Source organism: Capra hircus, chromosome 21, assembly GCF_001704415.2.
Source record: "Capra hircus breed San Clemente chromosome 21, ASM170441v1, whole genome shotgun sequence".
In the NCBI taxonomy this organism is placed as follows: domain Eukaryota; kingdom Metazoa; phylum Chordata; class Mammalia; order Artiodactyla; family Bovidae; genus Capra; species Capra hircus.
In genome coordinates, this window is record NC_030828.1 from 40,596,473 (window position 1) to 40,612,542 (window position 16,070).

The 16,070-nt window shown below is 41.6% G+C and overlaps 1 pseudogene; it reads right to left on the minus strand.

Moving 5' to 3' along the window:
* LOC108638470 lies at window positions 4,286-4,999 on the minus strand (annotated as a pseudogene).

Here is a 16,070-nt window from a genome sequence, read left to right on the forward strand (position 1 = left end):
TTATTTTTGTTTTTTTCTTTGTTAGAGGTGGGGGTTTGAGAAAGGAAGATAGATTATACTTGTTACAAAATTGTGAAGAAAGGTAGACTTCTTAAAGATATTGATAATCTGATGAACTGCCGATGATAACTATCTGAGGTCAGAGTAAGCGTTTGTAATTCTTCACATGAGAAACTTTAAATTCACTCAGAGACTAAGAAAATCACTTCCTCCATCTAGTGGTAACTGATGGTAATTTCTCCCAAATTCTAAAACACATTTCAGCTTTTTTAAAATGTCGTTTTGTTTTTATACCCATGCTTATGTCAGACCATTGTATTTATGTGGAAAATTAAGCTAAATTTTGTTAGTTTTCTGAAAAACTACTACAGCCTGAAAGAATGTAGCATTACTATCTACAATATTTTACTCTAGAGTCAAAATGCATTAAGCATAGTCCCTGTTTACAATCCAGTCTGGGAGACCTGACATATATGTGTAGGAGGGGGAGGGCTAAAACAGTTAATTATCAAATGAGTGATAAAGTCAGATACTATAAGAACTCTGAGAAAGATGTGGTTGTTGATGGTTGCCGTTGATTGAAAAAGGCTTCTCATTAAGAGTCGGACACGACTGAGAGACTTCACTTTCACTTTCACTTTCATGGAATGATGGAGCAAATGGAATTGATATGATCTTTAAAGACATGATGCAGCTTCCCTGGTGGTGCAGACATTAAAGCGTCTGGCTGCAATGTGGGAGACCTGGGTTCGATACCTGGGTTCGATCCCTGGGTCAGGAAGATCCCCTGGAGAAGGAAAAGGCAACCCACTCCAGTATTCTTGCCTGGAGAATCCCATGGGCGGAGGAGCTTGGTGGGCTACAGTCCACAGGTTGCAAAGAGTTGGACACGACTGAGCCGGACACGACTGAGCAACTTCACTTCACTTCACTGAAAGACATGATAGAATTTACATAACCAGTTAAGGACAAATAGTAAAGGTTTAGAACAGAAAACTGACATATTGAGCTTTGGGAAGATCCTCTGGTATTCGTGTGTAGGATAGTTTGATGTGAGCAGGGAACTTACTATTTATATTTGAGCCCATGTATTCCCCCAGCAGGATTCCCTGGTGACTCAGCAGTAAAGAATCCACCTACAATGCAGGAGACTCTGATTGGATCCCTGAGTCAGGAAGATCCGTTGCAGAAGGAAATGGCAACCCACTCCAATATTCTTGCCTGAAAAATCCCATGGACAGAGAAGCCTCATGGGCTATAGTCCATGGGGTTGCAAAGAGTCAGACACAACTCAGCAACTACGCAATGACAATTCCCCCAGCACAAGCAATAATACCCAGGTAACATGGTACTTTGTTCCTCACCTCTCTGGACATGTAATACTTTCCTTATGAGATGTTATAAGTCTAGAATTTGCTCTATGACAATTTTGATTCATATAAGTGATCCCTTCAAAAAATACCCATAAGCATGTCTAAAATTTAGTTTCAGTAGTTATGTCTTTCTCAACACTAAAATCCATGCTGACCATATTTATATTTAGGATTCAGGCCCTCAAAATGGTAGTAGTAATCATAAAAATGCCCAGTTGTTGAGGATTATATGCCAGGCCCTAAATAAAGGTGCATTTTTTCAGTGAGTACTTACTGAGTGCTTGTCATGTGCCAGATAGGCTGTTAGTAATTCTTAGGATAATCTATGAGTTAGTTGTGAAAGTGAAGTCGCTCAGTCGTGTCCGACTCTTTGCGACCCTGTGGACTGTAGCCCACCAGGCTTCTCTGTCCATGGGATTCTCCAGGCAAGAATACTGGAGTGGGTTACCATTTCCTTCTCCAGGGGATCTTCCCGACCCAGGGATCGAACCCGGGTCTCCCGCATTGGAGGCAGACGCTTTAATCTGAGCCACAAGGGAAGCCCCTCTAATTTTATAGATGAGAAAACTGAAGATTAAGGGGGTAAGTAGCATTTCCATAGTCACCTTGTTGATAGCTAGTACATCTTGAGTTTCAGCCCAGATCTCTTTGATTCAGTAAAATGTGTCAGAGGTGAAAGTTAAAAAGTATTTGGCCAGGATGCAAGATTTCTGAACGCCTGTATCTCATATCTTCTACAGCAATATCTTTCCTTTCCTTTCCCTTCCCTCCATCAAGTCTACCCTAGCTTCATTGCAAGGGATACAGGCACAGAGCCCAAAGTCAGGCAAATGTGCCTTCTCTATTACTATGGAACTTATGTCCAGAGCCTCAGTGTATGAACTAAGCAGGAGTCAGTAGTCAAGTCCCTTTCCATGGCTTGTTGTTGTTTAGTTATTCAGTCATGACCAACACTTTTGCAACCCTATGGACTGTAGCCCCGCCAGACTCCTCCATCCATGGGATTTCCCAGGCAAGAATACTAGAGTGGATTGTCATCTCCTTCTCCAGGGGATCTTCCTAACCCAGGGATCAAACCCACGTCTCCTGCATTGCAGGCAGATTGTTTGCTTTTGAGCCACCAGAGGAAACCTTTTCATAGCTTGGTGTTTCTCAAACTCTCATCCTAAGAAACAGTTTAAAAGATGTTTATTAGAATGCCATATTAAAGTATCCTGTGACCAGAAATATCATGGAATTACTGCATTGTGTATTTTCCTCTTGATGTTCAAGAATGTACAGTAACAGATTACAAACTGAGAAAAGTCCCACAGGAAAAAGATTGAGTAAGTCAGCTAAAGACAGTTTTTCTCAAATTTGTTTAACCAAGAACTCTCTTACCATAGAATTACTAATGCACTGCGGAACAATGTCCAATGTCCCAGCTGTCACAATGGCAAGCTTAAGCAAAAAATATGCTAAAATCACCTCCAATCTTCCATTGGAATTAATGCAGCTCCTTCACCATCTACAAAATTGAGTTTCTCTGACCCCAGACATTTTGTCTGCTCACTTTTCCTAAATGCCAGTGGTGCAGCATGGTGCATAAAGAAGATGACTGCAAGCCTCACATTCACAAAATACTACAAAACACAATTAAATTCCAGAATAAATATGACCACTACTTTACCAATTTACAGTGTAAGTATCAATTACTTTTTTTTAAAACCAGTTTTGTCCTTTTTGATACATTTTTTCATCAGTCATAGCTCTTCTTTAAACATAACTAAGACATTTTATATTTTTGTATTTTACATTTCCAACATCTCAGACTTTGCTGGTCTGATTCTGTTGCCTGTTGTTCCTAATGACTCATGCTTACGCGGTTTTTTTCTTTCTGTGCTTGTTTTCACTATAAGCTCATATTCCTTGAAATGTTATCTGAAGGAATTCCTTGAAGCCTGGGTTTAAAGTACAATTCTCAAGAGAGAAATGCATTTTGGGAATTCCCTGGTGATCCAGGGGCGAAGACTCCACTCTCCCAAGTTCAACCTGACCAGGAAACTAGATTCTGCATATTGCAACTAAGAATCTGCACGCTGAAACAAAGATCCTGTGAACTGCAACTAAGACCCAGCACAACCAAAATAAGCAGGTATTTTTTAAAAAGAGAGGAATGCATTTGCTTCTGCCAGGTATACCTGGAGGTACTCCCAACCAGAGAGCACTTTAAACTGAATTGTAGCATGAAGATACTCTGCTGTCAGTATGAGTTCTCCACCCAAACAGTACTGAGAACCAGCTGTGCTTACCTATCACTGGGGACACTTTCTGTCCCCACCTCCTACCTCCCCTTGCATCCAAAACCAAAGCTAAGAAGATGAGTTGTGGGACTGGGTTCCTCTTTGAATGATGGTGTCATCTGTTGGGCTGAAGGAGGAAGGGGCTCTGATCTGACCTCCCACTTTGTAGGAGGCTTAGGTTTACCATCTACGCACATGTGGCCCCTGAAACGGTAGTTCTAGGCCACCTACAAAAGCAGCAGGATAAAAAGATGAGAGTCGGGAGTGTTTATGAACTGGTTCCTGCATGAAGTCACAGTCCTGGGAGCCACTCAGACTCTGGCCTTCAACCAGCCTCAAGGTTCTTTTCCTTCTGTATCAGAATCATTAAGGCAAGGATGGGAGGAGGACACGAGGACAATGACCCAGATCCAAGCAGACAAAGTGCGGCATGGCGAAAGGCTCAGCTGCTCTTCCTTTTCAGCCCTTAGGCAGTCCAAGAGGCTTCGAGTCATCTCTGGGCCAGGCGAGTTCCAAGTCAGCTGTGACCTTACCGTTGAATGGGAAAGAACCAGAACGGGCCAAGCCCAAAGCTGTCCGCACAGATACACTTCTCACTGGGGCAGCAGCAGAGCTGAGCACGGATCCTTACTACTCTTTGCTCAAAGGGAGATGTCGTCTGTCCTTGCCTGCATTTCAGCGCCTCTTTCGACTCAAGAAGCTCTCTAGCTTCTTGCTTGTTTCAGCTCCTTAAACTTCTCAGCCAGGACCAGCTGGCGCTGCTCAGATTTCTTCAGGAAGTATGGCCGATGGCCCTGCTGGGCCTGAGCCCGCCGCTCCTGCTTCAGGGCCAGGCGCAGTTCCTGCTGCCGCTTTCATTTCTTGCTGCTCCATTCGCTGAAGCAGGTGCTGTAGTTTCTCATGCTCCTCCCCTGAACGGCGCTTCTTCAGCTGCTTTTTCACCAGCTCTTTCTCTCTGGCTCGGATGTCATCTAGAAATTGATATGTTTTATCGAACACCTCAGGATTATACTCCCCTGACAGATCATCAAAGCAGGGGTCCCGGGCTACCTTCTTACTGATGGGGACAACCTGATGCAAAAATGGCACCCGGACCTTGGCTGACATTTCCAGAGGCCTGTGCTTATCTGCAACACATGCTTTTTGGACAGGTGGTCTACAATTCTGCTTCTTAGTGCTGCCTCCTGCTACCAGTTGTTTGTAGGCTTTAGTCCCCACTTGGCTCTGCAATTCCAACAGCTCCTCTAATGACATGTGAGATGTGCCATTCTGCAGGCTCCCATCATCCTGAGCCCCGCTGGGAGGCCCTGCAACCGCCCAGCCACGGGAGCTTGCTCTCGGCATCTCAATTTCTTTTAAATAGCATTCCCCCAACAAAACCAATGCAATCAAATCAAGAAACACTAAAATCTAGAACCACATGATTCTTAACCAGCTGTAAACTACAACAAAGAAAACAGAAGAGAGGAAAAGAGAAAAAGCTTCTTGGTTTCATCTTCAATAGGATGCTAGTCAATCCTTGGCAGTTGTCTCAAGTCTCCCATCTGTGAAATTAAATTTCTCTTGGGAGAAAGAGCCCATGAGGAGGTTAACTGTGACCCTAGAATTCCATGTCCCGAGGGAAGGGGGAGCAGATGGGAAGTCCGTCATTTACACACACTGCTACACTGCCTCTCTCAGAGAGTGCTTGAAACCCTTTGATTTTCTTTCAAATTTTAGACATTAGTTTGGAGCACCTCCACTCATGAGTCTTTTCTGAAGCCCCGTTCTCCACCCACCATCTGTCCTGTATATCTCAAACCTCAAATCTTCTCTTTCTACCTGTCTTTGGTCCCTGCATTCCTAGCACCTGAGTCTAAGTTGACAGGGATCTCCCTCTTGGAAACAGCTTTCATGCCTTCCTATGAAAAAATACCCATTTATATCATGCAGTTCACACAGTCCTAATCTCCTATACTTCCCCCTGTGTTTCTTCTCCTTGATGAGATACCACAGTATTGATGGCCTAGGGCTACCAAGAGGCTGCTACCCCTTCCTTCCCTGAAATTCCTCAGGCCAGTCTTTCCATCTTCCTAGCAAAAAAAAGCCCTTTTTTGCCCCCACATTTGCCCCAGCTGATAAGAATCACTCAATAGTTTTCTGAACTGGACTTACTAGTGGCAATGCAGCTTAAAGAGTCTAATATATAATATCCATATGCTTATAGTACAACCTAGACCTGATTGCTGTTTTCACCTGAAGTCCGTAATGGAAGTCATGTGGAGAAAGCAGCTAGACCAAACTCAAAATGAGAGAAGGGTAAGAAGAGCTTCACGCTTTCAAGCTTGTGAAAATATTTGTCAAGTTGCCTGGAGAAAAACCATCTTTGTGGTGAGAAACTCTGGATGTAGTTTATCATGAGAGTATTTTTATTTACCATTATTTGATAACTTAATGAACAATGCTTCGATTCTTGTTTTGCAGAAAATACGAAAAGAGCTGATGAGATTCTCAGCTTTAAAAGACATGATCTCCCACCTTCCATAATTTATTTTGATACTTATGTGTGTCCTACAGTATTTGCTGCTACCACTACATAATGAGTGGCAAGCTCAAAGTTACAATAAATTATGCATAATTTAGTCTCTTGAAAGGTCTATAAATACAGTGTGAAGTGTTCAGCTTTCTACTTGGTACAACATCTGAAATCAGATTGCTCTGATGCAAATGTTTGTCTCAATATTATAATTGTGGCATGAATTCGTCTGGATTTATTTTGTTTGTAAAAGAGCATTTTATTAATTAGTTACATTAGTCTCAAGGGTATTAGTTTTCTAAAGACATCAGTGTCAAAACTTCTGCAAATATAAAATAATAACTCATTTTTAAAAGAAGAAAAGTTTTAAGTGATTTATTTATTTTAAATAATAAATGCTGGGTCTTCGTTTCTTTGCCCGGGCTTTTGCTGGTTGCAACAAGTCGAGGCTACTCTCTAGTTGTGGTATACAGGCATCTCATTGCGTGGCTTCTCTTGCTGCAGAGCACAGACTCTAGAGGACAGGCCCAGTCACTGTGGCGCAGGGACTTAGCTGCCATGCAGCTTGTGGGATCTTCCTGCACCAGGGATCAAACCTATGTCTTCTGCCTTGGCAGGTGGATTCTTAACCACTGGAACACCAGGGAAGTCCTTATTGCGTGATTTTAAAAGTACCATTTGGAGACTATGAATACTCCTAAGAGGTATATTTTCCAAACATTTCTAGTCATTGAGAAATGTACTAAGCTTACTGTTTATAACCCATCATGGATCACAGCCTTGTCATGGTGAAGGGGCTTGCATAACTCGATAAAGCTGTGAGCCCGCCGCACAGGACTACCCAAAACAGATGGGTCATAGTGAACAGTTCTGACAAACTGTGGTCTACTGGAGGAGGAAATGGCAACCCACTCCAGTATTCTTGCTGCAAGAACCCCATGAACAGTACAAAAAAAGGCAAAAAGCTATGACACTGGAAGATGAACCCCTCAGGTCGGAAGGTGTCCAATATGCTACTGGGGAAGAGTGGAGGACAATTACTAATAGCTCCAGAAAGAATGAAGCGGCTGGGCCAAAGCAGAAACAACCCTCATTTGTGCATGTGTCTGATGGTGAAAGTAAAATCCAATGCTGTAAAGAACAATGTGGCAGAGGAACCTGGAATGTTAGGTCCATGAATCAAGGTAAATTGGAAGTGGTCAAACAGGAGATGGCAACAGTGAACATTGACAACTTAGGAATCAGTGAACTAAAATGGACCAGAATGGGCAAATTTAATTCAGATGGCAATTATATGTACTACTGTGGGCAAGAATCCTTTAGAAGAAATGAAATAGCCTCATAGACAACAAAACAGTCTGAAATGCAATAATTGGGTACCACCTCAAAAAGGACAGAATGATCTTGGTTCATTTCCAAGGCAAACCATTCCACATCACAGTAATCCAACTCTATGCCCCAAACCACTAATGCTGAAGAAGCTGAAGTTGACTGGTTCTATAAAGACCTACAAGACCTCCTAGAATGCACACCAAAAAAAGATGTCCTTTTCATGAAAGGGGATTGGAATACAAAAGTAGGAAGTCAAGAATAACAGGCAAGTTTGGCCTTGGAGTACAAAATGGAGCAGGAAAAAAGCTATCAGAGTTTTGCCAAGAGAACATGATGGTCAGAGCAAACATCCCTTTCCAACAACCCATGAGACAGCTCTACACATGGACAAAACCGAGGGTCAATACCAAAAGCAGATTATGTTCTTTGCAGCCAAAGATGGAAAAGCTCTATACAGTCTGCAAAAACAAGACCTGGAGCTGATGTGGCTCTGGTCATGAACTCCTTATTGCAACATTCACGCTTACATTGAAGAAAGTAAGGGAAAACCACTAGGTCACTGAAGCATGACCTAAATCAAATCCCTTACAATTATACAGTGGAGGTGACTAATAGATTCAAGGGATTAGATCTGATAAACAGAGTGCCTGGACAGAGGTTTATAACATTGTACAGGAGGCGGTGACCAAACCATCCCAGAGAAAAAGAAATGCAAGAAGACGAAGTGGTTGTCTGAGGAGGCTTCATAAATAGCCGATGAAAGAACAGAAGTGAAAGGCAAGGAAGAAAGGGAAATAAATACTCAACTAAATGCAGAGTTCCAGAGAATAGCAAGGAGAGATAAAAAGGCTTCCATAAATGAAAACTGCAAAGAAATAGAGGGAGAAACTAGAGATCTCTTCAAGAAAATTGGAGATATCAAGGGAACATTTTGTGCAAGGGTGGGCACAATAAAGGCCAGAAAATAAAGACCTAACAGAAACAGAAGAGATTAAGAAGAGGTGGCAAAAACACACAAGAAATATACAAGATTTTAATGACTTGGATTATCACAATGGTGTGGTCCCTGACCTAGAGCCAGACATCATGGAGTATGAAGTCAAATGGGCCTTTGAAAGCATTACTACCACCAAAGCTAGTGGACGTGATAGAATTCCAGCTCAGTTACTTCAAATCCTAAAAGATGATGCTGTTAAAGTGCTAGCAAATTTGGGAAACTCAACAGTGGCCACAGGATTGGAAAAGGTTAGTTTTCATTCTAATCCGAAAGTAGGGCAATGCCAAAATTGTTCAGACTACCTTACAATTGCAGTCATTCCACATGTTAGCAAAGTAATGCTCAAAGATTCCAGATATACAAGCAAGGTTTCAAAATGGCGAAGGAACCAGAGATCAAATTGTCAACATCTATTGGATAATGGAGGAAGCAAGGGAATTCCAGAAAAATATCTACTTCTGCTTCACTGACTATGCTAAAACCTTAGACTGTGTGGATCACAACAAACTGTGGAAAATTCTGAAAGAGATGGAATTAACAGACCACCTTACCTGTCTCCTGAGAAACCTATATGCGGATCAAGAAGCAACGATTAGAACCAGACATGGTTCAAATGAGTGGTTCAAAATTGGGAAAGCAGCAAAATAAGGCCTGCGTATTTAACTTATATGTAGAGTACATCATGGAAATGCTGAGCTGGATGAATCCTAAGCTGGAATCAAGATTGTTCAGAGAAATATCAACAACTTCAGTTATGTAGATGATATCACTCTAGAGGCAGAAAGTGAAGAGGAGCTAAACAGCCTCTTGATGAGGGTGAAAGAGGAGAGTGAAAAAGCTGGCTTGAAACTCACATTGAAAAAAAAACCTAAGATCATGGCATCTAGTCCCATCACTTCATGGCAAATAGATGGGAAAAACTTGGAAGTAGTGACATATTATCTTTCCTTGGATTCCAAAATCACTGTGGAGAGACTGCAGCTATGAAATTCAAGGACACTTTCACCTTAGAAGGAAAGTTATGACCAACTTAGACAGCATATTCAAAACCAAGGGCTTAACTTGGCCAACAAAGGTCTGTATAGTCAAAGCTATGGTTTTTCCAGTAGTCATGTATGGAATGAGAGTTGAACCATAAAGAAAGCTGAGTGCTGAAGAATTGATGCTTTCGAATTGTATTGGAAAAGACTCTTGAGAGTCCCTTGGACAGCAAGGAGATCAAACTAGTCAATCCTAAAGGAAATCAAACCTGAATATTCATTGGAAGGACTAATGCTGAAGCTGAAGCTCCAATACTTTGGCCACCTGATAAGAGCTGACTTACTGAAAACACCTGATGCTGGGAAAGAATAAGGGCAGAAGGAGAGTTCAGTTCAGTCACTCAGCCATGTCCAAATCTTTGCAAGCCCATGGACTGCAGCACGCCAAGTTTCCCTGTCCATCACCAACACCCAGAGCTTGCTCAAACTCATGTCCATCTAGTCGGTAATCCCATTCAACTATCTCAACCTCTGTCATCCCCTTTTCCTCCTGCCTTCAATCTTTCCTGAAATCAGGATCTTTTTTAATGAGTCAGTTCTTTGCATCAGGTGGCCAAAGTATTGGAGCTTCAGCTTTAGTATCAGTCCTTCCAATGAATATTCAGGGTTGATTTCCTTTAGGGTTAAATAGCTTGATCTCCTTGCTGTCCAAGGGACTCTCAAGAGTCTTCTCCAGCACCATAATTCAAAAGCATCAATTCTTCAGCACTCAGCTTTCTTTACAGTCCAACTCTCATATCCATACATGACTACTGGAAAAACAATAGCTTTGACTAGATGGACATTTGTTGGCAAAGTAATGTCTCTGCTTTTTAATATGCTGTCTAGGTTTGTCATAGCTCTTCTTCCAAAGAGCAAGTGTCTTCAAATTCATGGCTGCAGTCACTGTCCACAGTGATTTTGGACCCCAACAAAATAAAATCTGTCACTGTTTCCACTTTTTCTCCATCTATTTGCCATGAAGTGCTGGGACCAGATGCCATGATCTTCGTTTTTTGAATGTTGAGTTTTAAGCCAGCTTTTTACTCTCCTCTTTCACCTTAATCAAGAAGTTCTTTAGTTCTTCTTCACTTTCTGCCATTAGTGTGGTGTCATCTGCATCTCTGAGGTTATTGATGTTTCTCCTAGTAATCTTCATCCCAGCTTGTGTTTCATCCAGCCTGACATTTCACATGATGTATTCTGCATATAACTTAAATAAACAGGGTGACAACATACAGCCTTGGCATACTCATTTCCCAATTTGGAAGCAGTCTGTTGTTCCATGTCCAGTTCTAAGTGTTGCTTCTTGACCTGCATACAGATTTCTCAGGCGGCAAGCAAGGTGGTCTGGTATTCCCATCTCTTGAAGAATTTCCCACAGTTTGTTGTGATCCACACAGTCAAAGGCTTTGGCATAGTCAATAAAGCAGTAGTAGATGTTTTTCTGTAACTCTCTTGCTTTTTCTGTGACCCAGCAGATGTTGGCAATTAGATCTCTGGTTCCTCTCCTTTCCTAAATCCAGCTTGAACATCTGGAAGTTCATGGTTCACATACTGTTGAAGCCTGGCTTGGAGAATTTTTAGCATTACTTTACTAGCGAATGAGATGAATGCAATTGTGCAGTAGTTTGAGCATTCTTTGGCATTGCCCTTCTTTGGGATTGGAATGAAAACTGACCTTTTCCAGTCCTGTGACCACTGCTGAGTTTTCCAAATTTGCTGGCATATTGAGTGCAGCACTTTCACAGCATCATCTTTAGGATTTGAAATAGCTCAGCTGGAATTCCATCATCCCCACTAGCTTTATTAGTAGTGCTTTCTAAGGCCCACTTGACTTTTGCATTCCAGGATGTCTGCCTGTAGGTGAGTGATCAGACCATGTCTGCCTGTAGGTTATCTGGGTCACTAAGATCTTTTTTGTATAGTTCGTCTGTTTATTCTTGGCACCTCTTCTTAATATCTTCTGCTTCTGTTAGGTCCATACCATTTCTGTCCTTCATTGTACCCATCCTTGCACGAAATGTTCCCTTGGTATCTCTAATTTTCTTGAAAAGATCTCTAGTCTTTCCCATTCCATTGTTTTCCTCTATTTCTTCACATTGATCACTGAAGAAGGCTTTCTTATCTCTTCTTGCTATTCTTTGGAACTCTGCATTCAGATGCTTATATCTTTCCCTTTCTCCTTTGCCTTTTGCTTCTCTTCTTTTCTCAGCTATTTGTAAGGCCTCCCCAGGCAGCCATTTTGTCTTTTTGCATTCTTTTCTTGGGGATGGACTTGATCGCTGCTTCCTGTGCAATGTCACGAACCTCCGTCCATGGTTCTTCAGGCACTCTGTCAGATCTAATACCTTGAATCTATTTGTCACCCACATTGTATAATCATAAGGGATTTGATTTAGGTCATACCTGAATGCTCTAGTGGTTTTCCCTACTTTTTTCAATTTAAGTCTGAATTTGGCAATAAGGAGTTCATGTTCTGAGCCACAATCAGCTCCCGGTCTTATTTTTGCTGACTGTGTAGAGCACCTGCATCTTTGGCTGCAAAGAATATAATCAATCTGATTTCGGTGTTGACCATCTGGTGATGTCCATGTGTAGAGTCATCTCCTGTGTTGTTGGAAGAGGGTGTTTCCTATGACAGGTGCATTCTTTTGGCAAAACTCTGTTAGCGTTTGCCTTGTTCATTTTGTACTCCAAGGCCAAACTTGCCTGTTACTCCAGGTATCTCTTGACTTCCTACTTTTGCATTCTAGTCCCCTATAATGAAAAGGACATCTTTTTTTTTGGTGTTACTTCTCAAAGGTCTTGTAGGTCATCATAGAACCATTCAACTTCAGCTTCTTTGGCACTACATTCGATTGGGGCATACACTTGGATTACTCTGATATTGAATGGTTTGCCTTGGATGCGAACAGAGATCATTCTGTCATTTTTGAGGTTGCACCCAAGTATTGCATTTCAGACTGTTTGGTTGATTGTGAGGGCTACTCCATTTCTTCTGAGGGATTCTTGCCCACAGTAGTAGATGTAATGGTCATCTGAATTCAATTAGCCCATTCTGGTCCATTTTAGTTCACTGATTCCTAAAATGTCAATGTTCACTCTTGCCGTCTTCTGTTTGACCACTTCCAGTTTACCTTGATTCATGGGCCTAACATTCCAGGTTCCTATGCAGTGTTGTTCTTTACAGCATCAGACTTTACTTCCATCACCAGTCACATCTACAGCTGGGCATTGTTTTTGCTTTGGCTCTGTCTCTCCATTCTTTCTGGAGTTATTTCTCCAGTCTTCTCCAGTAGCATATTGGGCATCTACCGACCTGGGGAGTTCATCTTTCAGCGTCATATCTTTTTACCTTTTCATACTGTTCATGGGGTTCTCAAGGCAAGAATACTGAAGTGGTTTGCCATTCCCTTTTCCAGTGGGCCACATTTTGTCAGACCTCTCCACCATGATCCATCCATCTTGGGTGGCCCTGCACAGCATGGTCATAGTTTCATTGAGTTAGACAAGGCTGTGATCCATGTGATCAGTTTGGTTAGTTTTCTGTGATTGTGGTTTTCATTCTGTCTGCCCTCTGAAGGATAGGGATAAGAAGCTTATGGAAGCTTCCTGAATGGAGAGACTAACTGTGGGGGGAAACTGGGTCTTATTCTGACGTGTAGGGCCATGCTCAGTAAATGTTTAATCCAATTTTCTGTTGATGGACAGGGCTGTGTTCTCTACCTGTTGTCTGGCCTGAGGCCAAACTAGGGTAGGAGTAATTACGGTAATGGTGACCTCCTTCAAAAGCACTTGCGCATGCACTGTATTTTATTCAGCGCCCCTGACCCCTCAGCAGGCCACTGTCGACCCACACCTCTGCTGGAGACTCCTGAACACTCACAGGCAAGTCTGGCTCAGTCTTTTGAGGGCAACAAAGGATAAGATGGTTAGATAGCATCACTGACTTAGTGGATGCCTGGAGTGCTGCAGTCCATGCGTTCACAAAGAGTCAGACACCACTTACTGAATGACATCTATTTATTGCTTCTTGTTATTATCCTGTGTAATTTCTTTTGACAAAATTGAAGTAAAAACATCTTATCTTTGCGTTCAGTTGTTTGGACTAAAATGTTCAAGAAATTTTAGTTTATGTTCTGATAAACAATATTTGTAATTCTTGCTTCTCTTCCATTCCTAAAATTTGTCAAACTATTGATTATGATGAATCTTTGTATAGGCAGCATTGCCTCCATGTGTTCCCATTTAGTGCATGACTTTCATTCTTGAAAGGCCTCTGTTTCATGTGTTTTGTGATTTTTTTTTTGTTGCAAACTCATGTTTATTGAACTTTATGTATGAAATTGTTTTGAAGACTGCATTTAAGTTTAATTTCTTCCAGAAGTTTTGGGCTTGTGTCTAAAAAATGTCTATTGGAACTGAAACCTAGAAGAACTTTAAAAAAATTTTTTCACCTTGGATTTTGGGGGAGAGGGTATGTAGATAGTATGAATTCCTGCTCCACAACCCCCCTGTCAGTATTATTTATGTCAGTTCAGGTCTTCCAAAAATCAAATGTCCAAATAGGATTGGAAAGATAAGAAATTTATTTGAAAAATAAAAAGACACAAAAACAGCTTTATGTTTTTGGTAAATGGGAAGAGCCTTTAGAAGGCAATGCCAGAAGGTTTCAGATTATAGAATCATTCTGAGAAAGCCTTGGCCAAGCCAATAGGGTGTCTCTGAGCAATAGTTACCATTAGAGGAGTTCCATGTTGGGCAGAAATGGCTCAGCTCTGGTTCTTCAGCCATACTCCATCATTGACCAAAAGCAACCCTTAGGAAACATGTGTCTCAGTCACTCAGTCATGTCCAATTCTTTGTAACCCCATGGACTGTAGCCCGCCAGTCTCCTCTGTCCTTGGAATTCTCCAGGCAATAATACTGGAGCGGGTAGCCATTTCCTTCTCCAGGGGATCTTCCCTCGCCAGGGACAGAACCTGGGTCTCCTGCATTGCAGGCAGATTCTTTACCATCTGAGCCACCAGGGAAGCCTAGGAAACACAGCCTTGTCATAAATGCCACCGTGGATCCAAAGGTGCCCAGGTGGAGGCTGTCAATCAGCTGAGCACCCAAACAACAGATTCTCTGGAAGAGCGATCTGGGCCATCTCACAAGTGCTGGGGAATTGTTTTTCTTATTTCATCATGATGGTGTCTCCTGAATTAGAATAGAAGAAGAGCCATGCCACCTTCAGAAATTTTTGAGATGTCATCTTGGCATTGTCAGGGAAATAAGTCCCCGTAATGGATGAAGTCCCCATAATGGATATGAAAAATGAAACAGAAACAGGAATTGTCTTTAAGAGTCAGTGCTCAACCAGTAGACCAGTTCACGGTATTGGTGAGAGCAGGGAAAGACAGAGAAAATGGTGTAAGGCAGAAGTAGGTGATTACCACTTCATGATGGGACACACAGAACAGCTCGGAAATGAAAATAGCGTTGAACCAGCAAGGAACAATATGAGGCTAGATTTCCACTGGTTAGGTATGATCCAATTTTAAGTTTCTTGTTTAAATGTTATTTTATCAGCCAAACTGTGGGCTAGGAAAACTTGAGCTACACACTGTTCTAAATGCAAACCTGTCATTTCCCCTTCAATGTCCCACTCAAGGACCTAGTATATAATACAGAGAACTAAAGAGATTATATCACACACCCACACAAAGCAAAGCATACAAAATATATCCTGACCCCTATATTTTCTATCTCATTTGATGGCATAATCATTGCAATCATTATTTACTCACCCAGCTAGAGAACTAAGAACTATCCTCTGCTCCCTCACTTTTACTCTACATAATTTAATCAAGTTATCAAATCTTATTAACTCTGCCTCAAAACTCTTTTGTCTGCTCTTTCTTCCTCTTACACCTCTAATTACGTTTCGCTGTGTAAAAACATCATATAGTTCCATAATACATGTAGGGCAGACTTTAGCATTCTTAACATGGCATGTAAATTAACAACCCAACATAAACCTCACTTTTCTTTGTTGAGCACCCAACACTTTTCCTTCTTTCATCTATTCAGCAAATATTTGAGTGCCTAGTCTGTGTCAAGGATATACATTAGCCACAGAATCATCTGAACTTGCCGTTCTCTTTATTAATCATGGTCTTTCATGCGTCTGTGTCTTTGCATGTGATACTTATATGATATTTCTGATGCCCCTAACTTCACACTCTCAATTATTCAGGACCTAATTTAAATACCACACGCTCTGTGAAAACTCTTCTAGGACTTCCTGATGGTATGTTTCTCCCTCCTCTGTGCCTCCTTAAATATTTATATATAACTTAATACAACACTTATTACAATAGAATGTTCAACTACCCAACGTTTATTAAGTGTCACCATGTTGTAAGAACAGACATTGAGAATATGTGAGTGAGACACGGATCCTTCTGTGGAAGATGTCAGGATCCATTTGCATGTTTTTTTATTTATTTGAGGATGAGCTCCACAAGGTCCTGCATTTCTTGGTTCTTGAAATATGACAAGAAT